This window comes from Lissotriton helveticus, chromosome 10 (assembly GCF_964261635.1).
Source record: "Lissotriton helveticus chromosome 10, aLisHel1.1, whole genome shotgun sequence".
NCBI lineage: Eukaryota > Metazoa > Chordata > Amphibia > Caudata > Salamandridae > Lissotriton > Lissotriton helveticus.
The window spans coordinates 211,434,981-211,458,247 of record NC_136071.1 but is presented as its reverse complement, the minus strand read 5'-3'; the positions used below and the strand labels follow the sequence as shown (position 1 = coordinate 211,458,247).

General features: G+C 41.9%; 1 pseudogene; it reads right to left on the bottom strand.

Moving 5' to 3' along the window:
* Positions 1–1,754: 1,754 nt before the first annotated feature.
* On the bottom strand, positions 1,755–1,851 carry LOC144786311 (U6 spliceosomal RNA; annotated as a pseudogene).
* Between the last annotated feature and the right edge of the window lie 21,416 nt (positions 1,852–23,267).

The following is a 23,267-nucleotide window of genomic DNA, read 5'->3' as shown; positions in this document are numbered from 1 at the left end:
CTCATTGTTTGAACATCTGAAATATCTATTAGGTTAGGATGGAAACCCTTATTAATTACTCTGGTAATCTAATAGTTACCAACTTAAAAATAACGCAATCTTTTTAAATTTGGCAGCCATAGAAAAGTTTATAGCCGAATTGGGAGATCTCACACCACTCAATCATTGTAATTCTTATAGTAGTTTATTTTTCAATTCTATCGAAATTAATAGAAAGCAAAGAAACGTGTACATTTTATTGAAAGTCCCAATATCATAGCCCAACCCCTCTAAAATTATGTTTTAAAAGCATTTCTAAAATAATATTCACCTTCTAATCGACCATGGCTAGATACTGCAGAAGTATTCATCAGATCCTTAAAAAACATAAATCACAGTCCAAAACAATCATTTTTTGTCTGGAATCTGCAACGGATCCCATGGCCTCCAAGACCTTAAAAGAAATTAAACTTAAAATAAAGTATAGTTTTGAAGCGTATATAGTTCCATCTCTTGATATAATTACTTGTAAGAGAACGGTCCAGACTTTTATAGTCTTTGATTAGAAAATATTAATGGCACTTTGATATGTTTTTCACCCGAAAAAATGTGTGTTTACAAAATGTCCATTCATGCATCTTTTTATAAAGTGATTTTTCCCGCATTTTAGCAATTTTAGGAAAGGCAAGTACACATATTTCTGACATATAAACATTTTATAGAAGATCTGATTGTCATCATTTTTTTTAATTGAGGCATCTTAGAGTGTCCATTAATGCCAACTGATTGTAAGTCGCAAGTTTGTCACGCCCAACAAACCATGTTCTTTGTCATGTTGCATGCAGTTTTGCCGTAATCGAGAATGCTGATTTCTCCAGCTACATTTCTAAACAGAGGGGCATATTTACAATAAGTGGCGCATCCCTGCATATCAGCAGGGATATGCCACTTATTGTGCGCCATGCTTCCGCCACCATGGATGCGCCGCATTTACAATGCGGCGCACCATGGCGCAAAAACGACACAGATGCGTCACGCATCTGTGCCGTAAAAGTGGCGCATTGCTGGAGTTGCGTCGCAAGCGCGACGCTGCTCCAGCAATGCACTGGGGAGCCCTATATTGTTAATGCTGCGTCAATCCTTACGCCTGCTTCAAGCAGGCGCAGGGTTTTGACGCAGCATGGGCCCCAAAGTGACTGAGTGAAATCTTGTAGATTTCTCTCAGCCGCTTTTAAGAGGTGTTCCTGCGCCGGAACGCCCCCCCCCCTGCGCAGGAACACCTCCTTCTGGCGCAGGGCTTTACAATGTGACGCATCTCCCAGGTGCGTCACATTGTAAATACCCCGCACCATGGCGCATCTTTTGCTCCGCTGCGGCATCACAAAAGTGACGCAACGGCGGCGTAAAAGAGGCGCAAGGGGCCTGTAAATCTGCCCCAGAGTATCAACTTGATACGAATGTGTTTTTGTAATTTCGATGGGAACATTAAGAAATAAAAAGTGGCAAAATCTCCAATTTAACCAAAGTTACTCTCCGAATTATAGACAACAATCAATCAGATTTTGAACTTTGTCAATGGTGACTGTATAGTTCAAATTAAACAAGTCAAAATAATTTGTTGTAACAAAAATTCCCTAATTACCCGGGTTGGACTATATCTGCCTCTCAACTCAAGGGGAAGATCATTGATGGAAGCATTAAAAAGAAGTATCTCAGATTTCTCCATTAGTATGTAGAGACTGATGTCTGAAAAACGTTTTAATTTCAACATTCCTAAAACAGTGGGAATTTGCATGTCTTCCCTGTGCAGGTGCCATGCTGATCTACTTTGTATTGTTCCAATTTTTGTATAAATTCCACTGAAGTGAGAACTGGTTGATTAAATATTATAGTATTATCAAAAGAACTCAAAGTGCTATTACTTTATCTCTATTTTCATCTCGCACTTTGCTCCCATGTAAAGTTCTACCTTAATGGTTCTGCTTTGCATCAAACAAAACTACAAATACATACATTTCTAACACAACTGGGCGCTGTATTTCATCTATTACTGGATTTTCTGAGTTGAAATTGATCAGAATCAAAATTACATTTCTAAAGCGCTTAATTACCCAGAGGCATCTAGGCACTAACCCTACTAAGGAGAGCTGAATGAGATACATCAAGGGGCCAGGATAGATACCTTGCTGGTTAAATAGAGAGGTTTTTAGACTTTTTCTGAATTCGAGCAGATTTTTCTATGGGTAAAGAGTTCCATAACCTGGCAGTAGATATTACAAATCTTCTCCCACCCCATTTAGTTCTTTTGAATTTGGGGACCACTAAGTTCCCTCAAAAGGATGAATAAAGAGATCTAGCTGGGGTATAACATTGGAAGCGTTATGCCAGATGGACAGTACCTAAGTCATGTAAGGAATCAAAAGCTATACACAGGGCTTTAAAGTTAATGCGCTTTCTGATGGGGAGCCAATGTGTAAATGGTTGCAGACCTATGTTTGAGAATGCCAAGAAGCAATAGTGCTGCCATGTTTTGAGGCGTCCATAACTTGTTCAGAAAACGTTTTTGGATGTTGATACAGCAAGTTGCAGTAGTCCAGAAGGAGGCACAGATTGCATTATCAGAGTTTGCATAGCAGATTACCAAGTTCCTTAGTTTTGTTTGCAAATTTCCCCATGCCTTCCTGGCAAAATGTACATGAGGAAAGCATCTTTGGAGTGTGTCAAATCCTCACCAACCTTGATTCTTTGATTTCAAAACAACTCTTATTTACAGTCAAATCATGATTCCCTGGGTGCCTGTGATCAAAATTACAATGAGTGTGAGTGCCCTATCAGTGACTGATAAGGATGTTTGTTTGCAGTTAGTGAATCCTAGGAGAAGACTATTAGAAAAATGTTTTGTTAAGAATGATAGCATATGAATAATAATTAATACAATTTGACGAGTTGTGTGTGCTATTGCTGTGACCATCGACAAGTGCTAAAACGCGTCCTATGCAGTCGTGCCAGATGCAAGGGGATTTTGCAAAGGTTTGGAATGCACAGCATGAAGAAGACAAAAATGTACATAACTTTGATATTAGCAATGAATGTGATTTGTTGTTACAGTTGTAGATCATCCCAAAAATGGGAAGCAATACAATCCGATTCTCCGTTTTCCAGTCTGAAGATAGGGAAAGTTGATGTTAACCTTCTTAGCACAAGCCCTGATTGATGTTAATCATTTTGATACATTTACCAATATTTTACAACTGATACCATGTTCCGAAGGAAGGGTAGTTGATATAATGGAAAAAGGCCAAAATCTGCTTTAATTATATGAACAAAGTTGTTTAGTCACTAAACTGAATATAAATCACTCTACACAAGTCTGAGTTGCTCAAGAAGATAAGAAAATGGGTTGGGATATATAAGCTCTCAAATGTAGCATCTTCTCAGCCGGGGTACCCGCCAATGACCATGCCACACATGCAGCTTATGATTACATGTCTTTATTCTAATCTGTGTAACTGCAAACTCAACATTCTAAAACAAGTTTTCATTGCATTGCGCTCTCACACCTACGTCATAGCTCGATGGAGTCTGTGAGGAGCCAAAATGGTTCGTCAAAAATATCACAAGACACTACATCTCCCCATGTTAAACAAAAAAAATAGCTATTTTTTTACAAATCAATAGATACAAATATATACATTCACATTTCTTTAATAATCCTTCTTGGCGCTTTCATTATTCAACCTGATCTGGTTACTGGAAGCTGGGAACTGTCATCTTCACTGTCAGAGATCTTTGAAGACAGTGAAGAAAGAACAGCAGTCTCTGGAATTTCAGATTCAGTCTTTCATTCACCATCTAGATAAGGAAACCAGTGAGTGAAAAGCCTAAAGTGAGCAGAGACTCTGGTAACAGACTTCCCAGGACGCTGGGCAGTCACCATATTTACCTTGGTGGCCATAACATGGAAAGGTGCAGCATCATATGATGCATCAGGTTTTCTCCTTTGTAGTTGGTGAGTTATCACTAGATCTCCTGTCTTAAATGTAATGTTCTTTGTATGTTGCCTCTTGTCACCATAGGCTTTCATCTTTTCCTAATTAACCAAGTCTTTAATTTGAGTTGTATTCTCACCTCTACCTCTTTGATTTGCCCATTGGGGTAACTTGGTTGTCATTGCTCTCCCGAACATCAAATATGGGGAACTTTTTCCTGTGGTCTAGTGAGGTGTTGAACAATAGGCTTGTAGGGTGACATTTAAAACAGTGTACAGACTGAACCTCTTAAGAGTTGCACGCTGTACTGCTTTCTTTAGCATACTCATAAAATGCTCAACAGGTCTGTTGGCCTGCTACCACAAAGTTGTACTCTTCTGATGCTTTACGTTCTTCAGAAGCCCCAAATAAATGCTTGAATTCTCTACTGTTGAATGGTGGGCCATTATCAGCCCATGTTGCAAAATACAGTCAAGTTTCTCAATGACTTGCTCATGGGCTGTGCATGAGAGATCCTCTATTAATAAAAATCGAGAGTACTCATTTACAATTATCATCAGATGAATTCCTTTGTCGAGTGGACTAAATAAATCAACGACTATTATCTCCCATGCATGCTTAAGGAGTTCTGATATGATAAGAGTATGTTGACTAATGTGCGTAGAGAGGCAGTTACATAGATTACTGGCTTTGGGTTCTTTTTCAACCCTTTCATCTAAATATGGAAATCAAACTCGATCTTGGATAGCTTTCTTGGTAACAACAATACCATGATGTCCTTTGTGAGCCACTTGAATTATTTTCTGTCTCAAGCTTTCTCGAATTAGGATTCTCGACCCTCACATTATAAATCCTTCCTGATTTATAGATAGTTCATCTTTAAAGTTTTTGTACTTTTGGTATGCACCATCACTGGTGAAAGGTCGAGAATGTCAGTTGCATGACTGATCTGTAATTATATCTTTCAACTTCAGTATGCCACTATCATGGCTCATGGCAGTGATGATCTGGACTAATGATGTGACAGCTGGCATATCTGACTTTCAAATTAAATTAAAGTAGTCTTCACCTGTCTTGAATGGAGTACCTTGTACAGGCACTCTGGAAAAGTAGTCAGCAGGGTTCTAATTCTCCATGGAAGATGTACAATGGTGTAGTAATAAGAGTCCCCATTGTTCAATGAGGAGAGGCATTTTCGCTTTTGGATTGCCACAGATAGACAATAAAGCCTGATGATCAGTTACCAGTGTAAAAGGCTTTCCAAACAGGAATACATGGAAATGTTCACAAAACTAAGACAATAAAGCCTGATGATCAGTTACCAGTGTAAAAGGCTTTCCAAACAGGAATACATGGAAATGTTCACAAAACTATATCACAGCCAAACTTTCTTTCTCTGCTAGAGAGTAAGCACATTCTGTTTGGGACAAACTTCCACTGGCATATGCCACAATAGCGCCTAACCCAACGGTGCTAGTGTCCGCAACAACCTCTGTATAAGCTTTGTATTGAAATAGGCCATTTCAGTAGCAGTTTCAATGGCTTGTTTGATTTTCTTAAAACTTCTCTCACATTATTGTGACCATTTCAATGTTTAAAAGAAACATTTTTCTTTGTTAACTCTTGTAGGTTGCACTTATGGTAGCACATTGTTCTATGTATCTGGAGCAATAACTGGTCATACCAAGAAATGAACTTATCATAGTAACATCTTGTCATCAGCATTTGACAGCACTTGTACTTTAGCAGAATCAGGTATCATAACCCCATCAGAAACAATATGCCTGAAGAATTTTAAGTTTGTCTTGTGGAACTCACACTGGTCTGCATTCAAAATCAGACCTGCACCAGTAAGTAAGCAACGTACTTGGGTGAGAGCTTTATCATGCTCCTTTGGTGTAGCTCTGGAAACCAATATGTCATCGCTATAGTTGAATGCATTTACAACCAGCTGTATGACATGTTAAATGACATCTTGGAAAAGTTTTGCAGCGTATGACACACCAATACTGAGTCTTTTATTTCAAAACAAACTGACAAGTAAAAAAAGGTTGTGATATACCTTTAATCTTCTTTGAGTTCTATCTGATGATAACCTTTATTTAAATCAAGAGAAAACTTGTGCACCATTTAATTGTGTTTTCATGTCAGGAATATGTGGGCCTGGATGTTGTTCTCGATCAATTGCTTTGTTTGCTTAGCGCACATTAGCGCAGATGTGTACAGCTCCTAAAGTGTCCTTTTTGGGTGCTACCTCTATGGGAGATACCCATTGTGTCGCACTAGTTGAACGCTCAATAATGTAATGCTTAAGTAATGATTTGACCTTTTTAAATGCTTCTTTTATATGCAAAGCAACTCGTCTATGGCTCTAGGCAACAGGACGGACAGCGCCAATAATGTGTAACTTACTTACATGGTCTTTAGCTTTCTCAAACCAAGAAACAATGAAGTAAGTTGACTAACTATTTCATGGTGAACATTCATATTGTGATTCATAGAAATAAGCCCCATTTCAGCAGCGGTACTAAAACTGAGCAGACAGGCACTTACGGCTGTACCTTGAAGCACATGGATGGGTGCTTGCACCTTGGTTTTCTTGTGTTTCAAAGTCATTACAAATGAACCTTGACTTTTTATGGGCGTTGATGGAACCCAAGTATACACTTTGGTTTTCGATGGCGTAAGTTGAGGCAATGGAGACAATTCATTTCCCTTCAGGCATTATGTTTATCAATGCACCACTGTAGATGTTGAGAGGTATCGAGTGATCATTTATTTACAATGTCGTTTTTTGACAATGTTTGTATGACTTTGGTGTTTTGACATGTTAACTTTTCTATGACTGACATTTTCCCTCACATGCAGCCAGTCCAACATGTGCACATTTCTCTGAGTAAAACATTGACATGGTTCAACCGCCTTCCTCAATTTCACTTGATATTGAGGTAGACGAACTGCTTGACAATGATTTTCCCTCAACTGATGTTGCCGCTTTCCCTTGTGGGTGTGCATTGAACAGTGCTTCTGGAATGTTCTGGTGGCCATTTTGTCTGTGATGCACTTGCTTTTTCCTTCATGTTACAAACCGTGACAAAATGGTTCTCTTTCCTACACACTTTACATATCTGTCCAAGGCAGGGCATTTACCTTCATGTAGAAATGCAAATCAACATCTATAGCATAACTTCTTTTTACTGGTATACAGAACTTTGTGTCCTTTAGTCTTTTTCTTTGGCTTACTTTTATATAATCATGACTGATTCACTCTGGGCACCTCTAGCCTCCATGTAAGCTGCTTGTCTTTCAGCGCACTCCTCAGCTCTGGCAGCCATCAATACTCACTCCAGATTAAAGGTTTCTCTCAGCATTCGTCGTCCTAATGAATCCGACAAGCAACCATCAATAACTCTAAGTCGCTTAACCTCCTCATCATTAATTCATTTAACTTACAGTGTTTTATGAGCGTATCAAGTCCCTCCACAAATTCATCAGTGGTTTCACCAATGTTTTGATGTTTTTGACTAAAAAAGTATGTTTTGTAATCAACGTTTGGTACTGGATTTAACTTTACATTCAGTGTTTCTTTAATCTGACAATATGTCGTTTTTTCATCAGTTCACAGCATTTTCTTTATGACTTCTTTCACACCATCACCAGAAAGACTTTTGAGATGCATGATAATCTTTTTGCTATCAGTCTCTTTAAGTGTATCAATGAAATCATCAACCGTCTCTATCCAAGAAGACCATCAATCACCAATACTCTTCTTTTTGGTTGTTTCAAAGATGGTGGTAGTGTCAAAAAGGTGGCAGCATAGTAACTAGTTGTGCGATTGGCTGACCTTGAGGGTGGAGCTCTTTCTGCTGCTGTTGGCTGTCCATTTGAGCCTGGGCCACTCGTTCTATTGCTGAGGCCTTGTGATGGACTGGTCTAAGAATTGTCATGGACAATTGAGGAAATTACGACTTTCTCCCTGGTCTCCATTGGATCCCTTCACTTGTTGGAGACCTCTGAGGTTGTTCTGAGCCATCACGTGCCAGCTCTGGTGGTATGCCACTTCAGGAATCGGACAGCTCACTAAGCACAACCCTTGTACTTCTTCTTGGGTCTCCTTGCCTGGTACTGAGGTCGTAAAGCTCTGCTTGCTGTGGCTCTTGTAAGTCCAATGATAATATACTTCTTTCTTACTCATTCTTTCAGGCAGCACGTTTTCTAGTATCAGTACAAATCCATCTTTTGCAGTATCACTACATAAAATGTACAACTTTATCTTGCGTGGCAGCGCTGTAACTTTTTATTTGGCTTGATTATCAAGTTCTCAACCATCAGCGTGTAATTTCTTTGCAAGGGCTCCATTTTCATGACTTGCTTTACAGCGGCTGAAGTTGCGTTTTGACTCCATGTGCATGAAGCGTCCATTCCGCTCTTTGACAGCAACACAAGTGACATGCACAAACTGTTTGCTTGGACAACAGCAAACTCTCTGGGAGAGCATGGTTGTTCTTCTGGTTACTTATCCCCTATCTCGTCTCCAATTGTAGTGTCTTCCCAGACAGGGTACCCTCCAATGACCACGCCGCACTTGTAACTTAATATGACATGCCTTTAATCTGCTGCGTGAAACTGTGAACTCAAAATTCTAAAACAAGCTTTCATGGCATTGCGCTCTGACACCTACGTCATAACTCTACAGAGTCCGTCGGGAGCCAAAAGGGTTCGGTCATAAAATATCGCAAGACACTACACCAAGTAAATGATTAGTCGTGAAGTTCTAGATAAAGATGTTCTCCTGCTGTTGAGGGGAAGGAGCGATAATCTTCGAGTATTCAGATAAAAACTTGGCAACATTAAGGGGTTTTGCATATCACTTTATTTACTGAAGGTGTACCAGATGCACAGTGGTTTATGGTTTTCAGATAAAAATACACAGATTGCTCAGGTTGAATATTACGGCACCAATAGAATCCTTAGAATATTCTCCTGTGATCAACACCAGAGGGCATTAATTTGCGCCTTGTAAAAAAAGCACGTCGATCAAACATCACCCACCTCTAAACATATGGAAGATCATCACCATGTTGGGTGGATCCGAAGTATTTCATACTCTTGACTTAGCATGCATGTACCATCACTATACGGGAACTCAATTCATGTTTCTTTGTTCTGGACCCAGAAGGAGCATTCACAATCTTGAGAATATCCTTTGAGTTCACCCGAGCATCTACTGTGCTTCAATTGTCCATGCATGTTCAGTGGAGGAGAGTAGAAAAAGTAACATACTCAGGGCCAAGCCACCAAAAAGAAGCATTGGCTAAAATTTCAGATCAACCCCATGTATTGCCAAGCAAGCAAAGTGAGAAAGAATGATGCTCTCTGGATTTGTTTGCAGCAAACATGGGGTCCGCGTCGGTCCACACAGGGATCCAAGTGAACAAAATGTTCCAAGCATCCCCCCATTGCACATTGCTTTGTGGGAGTGAGTGTAGTTAGCACACTTGTTTCTGTGGTATTTTTCTCTAATGAGTGTTCTCCCATAACGATTTTTGTTCGAAATAATTGGTCTAAATAGAGGAAATTTGGATTTTCGGCTATATTAGCAGCACCCTTTCTTGCAGACCAATGTTCGAATTACACAGTGCTCGAACATCTTGTCTCTCTCTGGTACTCCATCACCTATCAAATCAAATTGTGAAAAATTCTAGGCCGGAAAGTGCCTATTTTACATAATATTTCTAGCAGAACTTCCAAAAGCCATAAGATCTACAGGGAGTTTTGAAAGAAAACTTATAAACTATTCCTGTTCTTCAGAATCTGCCAGACTACCCGGTAGTTTATTTGTCAGTTACGGTGAATCAAGCAAGTGCCTCGGAGAAAATACATAGGGGCAGATTTATGAAGGCCTTGCGCCACGTTTACGCCGCTGTTGCGTCACGCAAGGCGGCATAAACGTGGCGCATCCCTACGAACGATTTACAACATGACGCATCTAGGCAGATGCGTCACGTTGTAAAGCCCTGCGCCGCTTGTGGGCGTTCCGGCGCAGGGTGGGCATTCCGGGGCAGGTGCGCCTCGCAAAAGTGGCTGAGTGAAATCTATAAGATTTCACTCAGTCACTTTCAGGCCAATGCTGCGTCAAAAGCCTGCGCCTGCTTGAAGCAGGCGTAGGTCTTGATGCAGCATTGGTCAGATAGGGCACCCCCGAGCCTTGCTGGAGCTGTGTCGCGCTTGCGATGCAACTCCAGCAATGCGCCGCCTTTACGGCACAGATGCGTCACGCATCTGTGCCGTTTTTGCCCCATGGTGCGCCGCATTGTAAATGCAGAACAACTGGGGTAAGCTCTAATCAGTAAGGCTGAGCCTGCAAACTATACAACAAAATAGAAGTGCCAATACTGATATTTTAGTTAGTATATTTTTTTTCAACCATAAAAAGTCACTTGATCAAAAAATGGGAAATGCTATTTAGTAGCTGTTTTATTATACAAACATAGAATTTAAAGAGTACATTAATTTTGACTTTCAATCTGTACTGTCAGAAAACAGAAACTTTTTCTATACAAAATGAAAAGGAGAAAGTAGTTGGACACAAACCAGGGCAATAAAATCAACCATACAATCATCAATCAATCATATCACAGTCATACCACAAACATGCATACATTCAAAATAACAATACTAAACCTAGATGGGATAAAGAATAAACCAATAGGTTAAGTATTCGGTCTGCTGGCTGAATGGAAACGTAAATATTTACAATTATTTACACCATACATTAATTTTCTCCAGCGTCTGCTTCCATCTGTCCATTGCCTTAGTGTTGATTTGTGGCTACACTTTGTTTTGTGATTTACACACTGATCAATGTTTAGTTACTATAACTCAATGGATTCTAATACAAATTAATGTATGGTGTAAATAATTGTAAATATTTACATTTCCATTCAGCCAGCAGACTGATGATTGTATGGTCCCATTTTTTGATCAAGTGACTTTTTATGGTTGAAAAAAAATATACTAACTAAAATATCAGTATTGGCACTTCTATTTTGTTGTATAGCATTGTAAATGCGGCGCACCATGGGTGGCGGAGCTGTGGCGCACTGTGGCGCACATTAACTGGCGCATCCCTGGGGATGCGCCAGTTAACATAAATCTGCCCCATATATACTAGTGATGAGCGACGGATTACACACAATAATACATGAAGGCTAGGAGATGAGGCAATAATCCTTGAAATATTCTCCAGTTAACTGTTTATTGATTGAAGGCAAATAATAAAAAAACATGAACTTTTGAGCCACTTATGCCATGAAATATTTAATTAAAAAGGAAAAAGACATGGTGCAAGGGTGTGTGTTTCATGGTACTGCAGTAGGTCACACCACAAAGCTGATACCTATGTGAGGTGCCTGGTTTTGGGGCACACAGTTTGTGTGCATATAATTCGTTATGAGAAAATTGTGAAAGGTGCAAAATGCTAAAGGAAAAACAGGCATGTATACTACGTCAGCGTATGGTAGTGATGATCAGATGCGTTGCTCAACACTGGACAGAACTGACATTCCAGTCAGGGCCTAATGTTGAATGGGTCTTGCCTTGTCTCAGATCCAGTACTAAAATAAAAATCTACTTTTAAATGGGTCTCTACCGGGCCCTATATTTATTTTCCAACCTTTCCTGGCGAAAACCCTTTTCAAATTCTTAACACTGACTGTAAAATCCCTTAAAGTATACCATGCCAGCGATTCAGTCCTTCTGTACATTACACATTTTAGTTGATCTTACATTATCTTAGCGTGCTTTATTTTTTAAGATATATTTTTCATGCTGTTTTTCATTTGCCATATGACTCTTGCATTGTGCATAATTTGAGCCGATTCACATGTACTTGTCTGAATGAGTTCAGGTTGTGGGTCAGTGGGTGTCTATGACTGCGCATGATTGAGAGCTCTGAAGCTGAGGTAGAAGGAAGTGTGTTTTTCTCACGGTGCCTATCAGTGAGTCATAAAGGTGTGCAGTCTACATGCACATCCAATATGTGGCCTCTCTGCAAAGTGATGGGAAAGTGTGAGATATGCAGATTGAGAATTTCAGAAATATGTGGGGACGAAAAAGGTTGTAAGTGTCTAAAAGAGTGACAGGTTGGGGAAAACGGTGCGAAGAGGTGAACAGAAGCGAGTGAGACTCCGACTGTCACTACTCATTCCACAGACCTTGGTAGTTAACAGTTTCATATTTTCAGAATTTAAACATTTTCAATTTTGATTATTCACAACATTCACAACAAAATCATAGTTGTTATTAATTTAGCTGATTCAGCTAACAAGTTCTGGCAAAGCCAATAGGTCTAGCTTATATCAGATATATGTGTTGGTTGTTGCGTAACTTGCCAAAATATAAAAACAGGAAACTCACAGAGAAACACCCACACATTGATCAGATGACATGCAGTGTGAAAAACAGGATTTTAGTATGCATGTTTAAGCCACATCCCTTAAGTACAGAGGCCTCACCTCTTGGAACGGATTCCTACTTATGCTTCTTTGGCCACGCCCATTTTTCAACCCACTTGAAGCTCTGATTACAGTACTGAGGTATGTACAGACCTCTCACAACGCATTTGTAAAAACCTGCACCGTAGGCTACTATCTCAGTGCTGAGACATTAACAGAGATTTCACGTCTATTTTAACTTGTACCATGTGTAGCGCGCTAGTTGTTATTAGCTCCGGCCTCGGCCGGAACTACGTATGCCACATGTATCACCTTCTGGCCAGGCGTGGCCAGAAGGCTATAAATAAATGGTCGGAAGTCGCTCGGGACTTCCGGTCCGACCACACTTCCACTGAGTGTAAATGTGTACTGCTTATTGTGTGATCCGCCATAGGTTAACAAACTTACCCCTTTACACTGGCGACGAGTGGGGGATCACGGACAGCGACGTTATCTGGTGAGCCGCCATCCGATAAGGCGCCGAATGCAGCGAGACGCCGCAGGAGCGGCTAGAGAAGACCAGTGCCGTGAAGCATCGGACAGCGCGAGTCCCAAGAAGTGCCCAGTGGTCCGTCGACGCCCGCGATCACACCGGTGAGCAGCGAAAGCCCTGTGCTGCGTGTGAGGCACCGGTGGAGCGAAGACGCGATCTGGAGAAGGCCCGAGACTAACCCTGGGCGAAGCACTACGCTCCGCTTGCGGAGTTTGCGAAGTTTTTGCAACTTCGCACTACGCGAGCGGCACGTAGCACAGTGCGAACATGCGTAGTGCAGCGTAGCGTAGGGCAGCGCTCATTTTTTGCTTGTTCGTGGTCCTGAACGTCATGTTCGCGACAGCGAGCAAGCAAAATGACATCCCGGCGAGATTCTCAACGCGAGGAGGTCAGGTTTCTCATTGTGAGTGGTTGCGCATGCTCGCGACCGCTCTCAATGAGAAACTACCTGTTCGCATTGAGAAAGCTGCCGCTCGAGTAATAATCTCCTCGAGCAGCAGAAAACTACAGCTCGCACTGTGCAAGATGCCGTTTTCAATGCTTGCACAGTGCCGGATGCTTGTCCGCACTGTGCAATCATTGGAAACGCATCTTGCACAGTGCGAACATGCTACTATGCAGCTCGCGTAGTGCTACGTGAAGTTCGCGTAGTGCGAAGTGCACTTCGCGTAGCTTCGCGTAGCGCTACTTCGCGAACTACGCCCACCCTTACCCGAGACAGCATCTGCACGCGTGAGTGCAGGTAGGCCTGGACACGTCAGACGCGCATGTGCGCAAGTATAGAGGCCCGGCAGCAATGCACAACAGAGGCGCGTGAGAGCGCGAAGGCCGTGTGGAACCACGAAGCGTTCCACAACATCTTGCACTCGCCTGGCACAGCGCGACCCAAGCGCTGGGATCGTGCATGAGGCACTAAGGAGAAGGAGCAGAAAAAAAAGAAAAGAAGTTGGTCAACAAGCATTGGCAAATTCAACAACAACAAAAAAAGAAATAAAAAGGACAACAGGGGAGAATCACCACTGCACAGAGTTATAAACTGCCATACAACAAACAAGCTACGCGGAACAGGCCAGGAACCACTGAGCAGCAGGCAGAACTCAAGTGTAAGACACACACAATCAAGGGTGGTAATCTCAAAGGCTCTACAAGAACAAGCGACGGTGTTGGCCCATGAAGGACACCAAGGCACCAGGAGGATGAAGGCCCGCATGCGGGAGAAAGTGTGGTTCCTGAACTTGGAAGATGCTGTGGACACCCTGGTAAAAAACTGTTGAGCGTGTCAGATAACGGGAAGAGCTGAAGCCCCCGCACCGATCATCACAGAAGAACACGCGCCAGCACCGTGGTCCTGGGTTAGCTTAGACTATGGCAGCTTCCCAGATGGAAGAGTCACAGTAGTACTAGTGGACAATTACACGAAGTATCCAATAGTGGAAGTAGCCCAGTCTACAAGTTTCACGAACATCCAACCAATATTGAGCAAAAGCTTTGCATTATTCGGGATTCCTCGACAACTAAAAACGGACAATGGACCTCCCTTCCAGGGGAGTGAGTTTAAAGAGTTCATGCAGAGACTAGGAATTCACCATCACCGCATAACACCACAGTGGCCTCAGGCCAATGGTGAGGTGGAAAGATTCATGAGGACAATAAATAAAGTATTAAGGATATCCACAGTGGAGGGAACCAACCCTGAAGATGCTCTTCAAAACTTTTTACGAGAGTACAGAAGCACCCGTCACAGCACCACACAAAGATCGCCGTGGGCTCTGATGTTCGCAGGCCCCAGACATGATCTGCTACCCATGGCACAAGAGTGGAGGCCTGAGCCATATTGTCCGGAAGGAACTCAAACCCGGCGGAAAAGAACCAATGACAAGGCGAGCAAGAGAAGAGGTGCTCAAGACCGACTGCTAGTTCCTGGGGATCGTGTGCTCATTCGGACCCGTAGACCCGGGGGAAAAATCAGAACACCCTATGAGACCGAACCGTGGGTTGTCAGAACAAGCAGAGGCACAGCAGTGACAGCCCGACGCGAAGGTGAAGAGGTAACAAGAAACGTGTCGTGGTTCAAGCGGATACCATCAACACCTGCCAATGCAGAGCGTCAGATGAGTACACTAGAAAGGCCGGACACCAGCAGTGAACCAGCAGGTACTCCTTCGAGCAGTCCAGCATCCACCCAGGCCGCCCTGGTCACAGAACCCTTGACGCCGTCCACGAGAGCCTGCCCTGAGAACACTCCGGTAAGAGGAAGAAGGCAATACAGTCTCAGGCCAAACCCTAGGCCCAGTCAAAGACTCGCAGACTTTATGTGCTAAACTAATTTGTTTCCAAGAACCAATTTGGGAAGGAATGTAGCGCGCTAGTTGTTATTAGCTCCGGCCTCGGCCGGAACTACGTATGCCACATGTATCACCTTCTGGCCAGGCGTGGCCAGAAGGCTATAAATAAATGGTCGGAAGTCGCTTGGGACTTCCGGTCCGACCACACTTCCACTGAGTGTAAATGTGTACTGCTTATTGTGTGATCCGCCATAGGTTAACAAACTTACCCCTTTACACCATGCACGGTTATTCCAGTATTGGGCTTTTCCATGGCTCGCGTGATGAACGTCTGTCTGGCTTCAAACAAGTAGACCTTTCCAACCAGCGGCATAAGAAGGGGATGCGGTGGGTGCGGATTGGTGTCACTACAACGCGGTTTTTTACAACGCATTCCGTTACATCGGAATTTTTACAACGCAGGATCCATTACATCGGATGCCATTACAACGCATGGCATTACATAGCAGATGCTATTACAACGCATGGCATTACATCGTAAGTGTAGGTAAGTATATCTTTTTTAAAAAAATGTAATTAAGTTAATTTAATTAATTTAATTTAATTAATTTAATTAAAATACATTTTAAAATAGTAATTAATTTAATTTAATAAATGTAAATCTATTTATTTAATTTAATTTTAATAAAAATTGTAATTAATTTTAATTAATTAATATAATGAAATTAATTTAATTTAAATATTTTTAAACATTATAATTAAAATAAATTAATTAAAATATTTTATTTAATTTAATTAATTTAATTAAAAAATGTAATTAATATAATATAATTAATTTAATTTAATAAATATATTTTAATTAATTTATAAATGGTAAATATAATTTAATTAGCCCTAAGCACAAACCCAACCCTGAACCCTAAAACACCCCTGTACCCCAAAACCCAAACCCTACCCTGAAACCTAAAAACACCCCTGTACCCCAAAACCCAAACCCTACCCTGAAACCTAAAAACACCCTGTACCCCAAAACCCAAACCCTACCCTGAAACCTAAAAACACCCATTTACCTCAAAACCCAAACCCTACCCTGAAACCTAAAAACACCCCTGTACCCCAAAACCCAAACCCTACCCTGAAACCTAAAAACACCCCTGTATCCCAAAACCCAAACCCTACCCTGAAACCTAAAAACACCCCTGTACCCCAAAACCCAAACCCTACCCTGAAACCTAAAAACACCCCTGTATCCCAAAACCCAAACCCTACCCTGAAACCTAAAAACACCCCTGTACCCCAAAACCCAAACCCTACCCTGAAACCTAAAAACACCCCTGTACCCCAAAACCCAAACCCTACCCTGAAACCTAAAAACACCCCTGTACCCCAAAACCCAAACCCTACCCTGAAACCTAAAAACACCCCTGTACCCCAAAACCCAAACCCTACCCTGAAACCTAAAAACACCCCTGTACACCTGTACTTATTTTAAAAATTACTTTAATTAATATAATAAATAATAAATTAATAATATTAAAAAACATAAATAAATATATTTAATTATAATTAATATTAATAAAATTTAAAAAAATTAAATACTTACCTATACTTACGATGTAATGCCATGCGTTGTAATAGCATCTGCTATGTAATGCCATGTGTTGTAATGGCATCCGATGTAATGGATCCTGCGTTGTAAAAGTTCCGTTGTAAAAGCCTCCCGTTGTAAAAGTTGCGATGTAACGGTGCATCACCGGTGGGTGCGGCCCGCCCCGGGTGTCATCACTGAGGGGGGTAACAAAATGGCTAAAATATGTGTTTAAAAAAAAAATTACACTTGCAAATGTGAGTATCTTATTTTTCCTACTTTCTTTAATAGTTTCAATGTGGGGGGGTGACAAGAATTTTTCCACACCGGGTACCACCTGACCTTGCTACACCACTGTTTCCAACTACTCTGACATACACAGCGCTCCCCCACCCACTGAGTGTAGGAAGGAATAAAATGGGAAAATATAAGGGCAGGGACGTGAGTGCGAGAGAGGAATGCGCATATGATGCAACCAGGAGGCACTACTGGAGGCTTTCCAAAGTTACAAACATTCTAAATCTATGTTATGAAACAAAAGGCATAAATAATGTTGCATAAAAAAGTGAAACAACAATAAAGTGCTGAATGCAGAGCAAAATAATATATGACAGCAAAAACGTACATAGAACCAGAGAAAAACATAAAATGCCTGAAAAGTGGTCTCATTATTAAAATATTCTAAAATGAAAAACAACATCGCTGGAACTAAAGCTGGTTTCGGAAACCTTCAACCGCTATCAGTCTTGCTCAATTTTGGAGAAATCTGACCACAGATAGCAACCCTTTAATTAGAGTAGCATTTTAGGCTTGATTCCAATTACAATCTAATTAATCTGGTGCTTTTTCAATATAGTTTTTTTTTCAACCCCCCCCCCCCCCCTTCATTCTCGCCCTTAAAAGACGACTTCCAACAGTGCCCAGCCACGTTATTTGCTTACAAATGATTCACGTATTTTTTTTAAATTCTGTTTTCTTCTGTGCCCTGGAACTGGGCTGTGAAAATACAGGTTCTTTAATTTTGTCTCATGAGCCAGCCCCCAGGCCATAAATCCTTTTCAGCCCTGAGAGGTGAAGGCTGCAAAGGATTGGTAACACTTGCACTGCAGATCAGTGTTGTGTTTTTCCCTTAGAAACCAATTTGTCGAAAAGATTTTTCAGCCTTAGCCTACGAGTACCACCTTTGCTCTGGTGTCCTCACCCAGCCATTTAAACCATGCGCTTCAGCACTACAGGACACAAGGAAGCCATTTACAGACATCTGCAATGTAAAGGAGGGCCAGATTCAATTATGTGGCAAGAAAAGCCAAATTATGTGGCATAATGCAGCACATTTTGTAATAGTATTTACACATTATTTTGTTATTTTTACACTTGGTAACACTGCCTGGGCATTGGTTGTACCTCATTAGTAGCAGTTTAACACCCAAATGTATCAATAAGCAAACAGAAAGGTGACCAGTCAGCCTTTGCAAAGGGCTTCCACTGTGGGGCAACATGTGTTTTACTGCAGATTTAGTAACTTTTGAACCGTTTGAGCTCGAAACTATTATTTTTGTTAAACTTTTCAGAGTATGCAGCAGATAATAGATTATGTGCCAAATGCGGCAAAGCTATAATCGTGCAAAAAATGCCACAGATGCATAATCGCATAATGCCAGCGGCTCTGCACATAACCGAGAACCCTATTCAGATAGTTGTATAGAAGGCACAGGGAAAATGTTGGTTTTTGTTGGCATAATTCCACATAATGTCTGACATTTTTCATTACAACCGTTAAGTGAAAGATTTAGATTACACTATTACCCCATAATTCTATTGTGGGTGCAAAGGTCGAACGCAAATTAACTGAATGCGATCGGCAACAGAGGCGCAACTAGAGCAAAATTTCGGGGGGGGCTAAGAAAAATTTCGGGGGCGGCTGAACCTTTAGGCAGAGTGGAGCTGCAGGGCCTCCAACAAGGGGTGAAACAACAGCAAGGCCTAATTAACATTCAAATGGTCTTTTTAAAGACCTGTGAAACGTTCGGGTGTGGCTGTGTGTGTGCCCGGGATCTGTCTCATCCCGGGCTGCCACACACGACGGGGGGGAGTGGGGGAGTGGGAGGGGGTGGTGGGCTGAAGCCCAGTGAGTCCAATGGGTGTTGCGCGCCTGAGTGCCAGCACCCCAGCTCTGCTCAACCACCTCTAGCAGGCCGAGCCTCAATGGCCGCCTTTGTTGAAATGTGGATTGGGCTCTTGTCTGTCCACTGATACTGGCAATTAGAATTATTGCTAAAAGGTGAAGTGTCAGACAGTGTTCTCATTACTTTGTCAAAGGCAAAGATGGCCGGGCCGGGCGGTGGGGTCGGGGCGCCACGGGAAGACCATTCTCTAGCTAGCTACTGAAATGGCTGATTGGGCATGAGTTCAAACAAGATGCTCAAAACTGCACCACTCATTTCAAATTATATAGGCAAAGTGATGTCATCAACATAGTCAGAAAATAATTGCATGCTGCAAGCCTGCAGCTCGCTGAGCTCCATGGAATACCGTCCTTCGGTGTTCAACAACATTAAACAGTGTGTGCTTCCGCTATGCCAAGGCCACTAAAAAGCAATGCCTTGTGATTCGACTAAAAATCCGAAATATTGAATTTTAATAAAGGTGTGACGTGGCAGTTGTGTATCAAATCAAAAGTTTAGTGCAAGTTCAGCAACACTAAAATGCTATAGTGACCAAACACGAATGAGTGTTGCACCATGGCGCAAATGCCAGTGAGCCATGCTACATTTTGCACTCAAGAGTGACATACACTCAAGTCAGGCGGGCAACTAGAGCCAAATTTCGGGAGGGGGGGGCTGAAAAATATTTCGGGGCGGGGGGCTAATTCTTTCACCTTAGACAGAGTGGCTGTAAGAAGGGGTCAACACACAACAAAAGCCTCATTTGCAAGTTAATGGTCTTTTAAAGACCTGTTAAGTACTCGGGTGCGGCTGCAATTAAATGCTCGCCAGCCCGCGAAGCTGTCTCTGCCCGGGCTGACGGACACGACGGGGGGGGGCTGAAGCCCCGTGAGCCCAATGGGTGTTGCGCGCCTGATCGGCAATAGTATTCGCCAATGAACAAGTTTGTGCTTTTTTATGTCACAAAATGCATGCTTGCATTCAAAGTGGGCATGAATAATTACTTTTGCACCAAAAAGCGCAAAATGACTTATCAGCGTTTTGTGTAATAATTCTGAATTTTGCCTCATTTTCTAGAGCTTTTCGCATAATTTCTGGAAAGAAATATATACAAGTTTGCCCAGGCTTAAAGTATGACTGTACTTTGAGCTACATCACTACATACTGGAACATACAGTTGCATATGTGCGAAGGCATGAACATGCTATTTCTGTAGTTGAACTATATCAAATGCAATGCTGAAAAAAGATGTGTACATAGGGTTGGCAGATAGCTACATGTCACTGAGCCACAACACTTGGAACCCCATGCTTTACAATTAATTTTTATCAAGTGTGCTAGTGTAAATTGATCCACTGAACCAAACCAAGATTACAGCTCCCAGAATGCACTGACTTGAAATAAGGTGCTTGGTGAAATGGAGTCATCTGGTAACTTTGTGAATATATTGCTAAATAAAATAAGTGCTATTGATGCATCTCTTTTAGGATTTCACCAATGTCCGACTCACGTACATGTCAAGTAACCCCATGTTCTGTGTAACATCTCCAGCCAGCCCTGGCTTTTTCTTACCAACATCACTTTACATGCAAAAGGCAACGTGATAAAAGCCAGACTGGCAGAAGTTGACACACATTATCAAACTTTATTTGCTAGTGAACATGCCATCTTGTTGGAAAAGGGACCTCTCTAAAGCACCACCCTAAACCTTTTGCCTTCCTCCTCCTATTTTTCTGACATTCTTTTTGTTGACTGTAGGGCTCTGAGCACTTTACCACTGTTAACCAGTGCTAAAGTGCCCATACTCTCTCCTCTAGACATGGTATAATTGGTTTACCTGTTTGCTATATTGAACTCACTTGTAAGTCCCTTGTAAAGTGGTATACCATATGGTATACCGTATGCCCAGGGCCTGTAAATTAAATGTTATTAGTGGGCCTGCAGCACTGATTGTGCCACCCACACAAGTAGACTTTCAAACCTGTCACTGGCTTGCCACTGCAGGGCCTGTGTATGCAGTTTACTACCACTCCGGCTTTGTTTTTCGCAAACCATTTTGATTAGACTTTGTCACAATACAAGACATCATGTGATGCATTATTCAGAAATGCATTCAAGAGCTTTCGTATGTGACTTACATAATATATTGGCAGGAGTAGATGGTTCAGTGCATCATATACATTCCATGACAAATAGTGTTTAACTTCAGATCACAACAGTCATTATTTACATATTTCCTCATTCATTTTATTGTCCCCCTCTTGATGTTTACCCCTCTTTCAGTGTGCACCTATTACTTCTGTATTCTGATTCATGTGACCTCTCAATCCCCCCCCCCTCCCAGGAGGGCGTCCAGAACCAGAGGGGCACTTTATGAGCAGTGCCAAGTCTATTAACTGAACGGTCCCCTTTGGGCCTTCTTCTGCTTGTACAAGCCCAGCAATGCCTCTTCCATTGTGTGTAGATCAGTACGACCTGTCAGTGTTGCTAGTGTGCATGTAACCACTCTCCACCATGCCGTGACAGTAGGGCAGTTTCAGTGCCAGTGCTAGATCCGCATGGTGTGCACGACATCTAGGGTGGGGGGGGGGGGGGTTTAAACATTCAGTGAAATTCCATAGGCGGTCCAACTCCGCCACTAATTTACCATGAGTCAGGAAATGTCCTTCTGGTTACTCGCTCTTCTCTTGTAGCTGATCAAAGGGTAAGAGTGCCCCACCTCGAAACAAATCCCCTATGGTGTTTACTCCAGCCTCTAAACACATCACAGGGGGGATCCAACACTCACATCTTAATAGTCACTGTTTCCCACACAAAGTGCTAAATACCCCCTATTGATAGTCGGGAGCCAGGGCTGGAAAGAAGGGCCTGTGTGCTCTTCAAAGACCTTTTTTTGAAGTCACCCCACTTCAAAGGCACAATTGGGTACAAGTACTGGCTCTGACCCTACCAATACAGTACACTGCTGAACCTGTGAAGAACTCTGGCAGGAGTAAAGACTGCTGTGCTAAAAGAATTGCTACACTGCTTGACTGCTGCTCTGGAAGAACTCCTTTTCTGTTTTGCCGTGCTGCCCACACTTTGGGTTATGCGAATTTATGAAATATTTCCACTGAAATCTTTAAACATGCTTATCCCAGTATCTACTCATCGTATTTTTTAATTTTGTTCTTGTTTTATTTATACTATTATAATCTATTTTCTAACCCTGTTTGGAGTATTTTCGTGGGGTTTTTGTTGTGTTACAACGTGTGTGTGTGTGTTGCACAAATACTTTACAAATTGCCTCTTTATAACACTGACTGCTCTGTGCTAAGCTACCACAGGGTGAGCCCAGCTTATCGATTAGTCTGTATCTATCTTAACCTTATTAGAGTGATTGGTCCTGCTTGTGCAGGGTGCATACTCTGACAACCTGAAACCCCTTTCTGAAACATCTCTTTTACAATCCATGCACAAAAACAGAGATGCAGTCGCTTTAGACCAGAAGGGTAAACTAAGGTGTGCATGACACCTCTTGATTTAACAGAAAAGGTGGCAGTGTTGGACAGGGTTTAAAGTGGGACCGTTTCTGTCGTCTATGGGACCTGCTTGTAATTAAAAGCTGCCTTTGAAATGCTTCACCATTGGGATGTATGTTCATGTTGTTAACTTTCCTGGTAAGCATGCTGCTAGATTATTCAACAATAACTGCAAAAGCCCTAAAGGTAGCCCGGGCAGGCAATGCAATCCCTGTTTACATGTCAAACGTTTTTGTTGATCATACATTCTCCAACAGTAGTCATTCTGTAGTTTTTTCATCACTCTCATACAGTACTACCTTAAAATGAGCGCCTTCAGATGTCTGAGTGCAATCAGGATGTGAGTGAGTGTTTATGACAGAACACAATTGAGTGCTCTGAAGCCTAGGCAGAAGACAGTATGAGCTTCTCACAGTGCCTGTCAGTGTATCATAGATTTGTGCAGAAGAAATACACATCCAATCCCTGGCCACTCTGTAGAGTGCACTGAGCAGTGGTTGCATAGGTGCCAATTTATTTGCGGAAAAGGCAAGGTCCCAAATTGAGTATTTTAGAAAGATGTAGGGAGTTACGGGCATAAGTGTCTGACAGAGAAGAGAATGCAGAAGAAAGTGGTGTGAAGGGGAGAACTGGAGTGTGTGAGACACTCAGAAGACCACTACTCAGAAACCACCACCGGTTCCACAAACTTTAGCAATGTTTGACTCATGGCCTCAGAAGTGGAACATTGTCAATTCTAGTATTTGTCAACA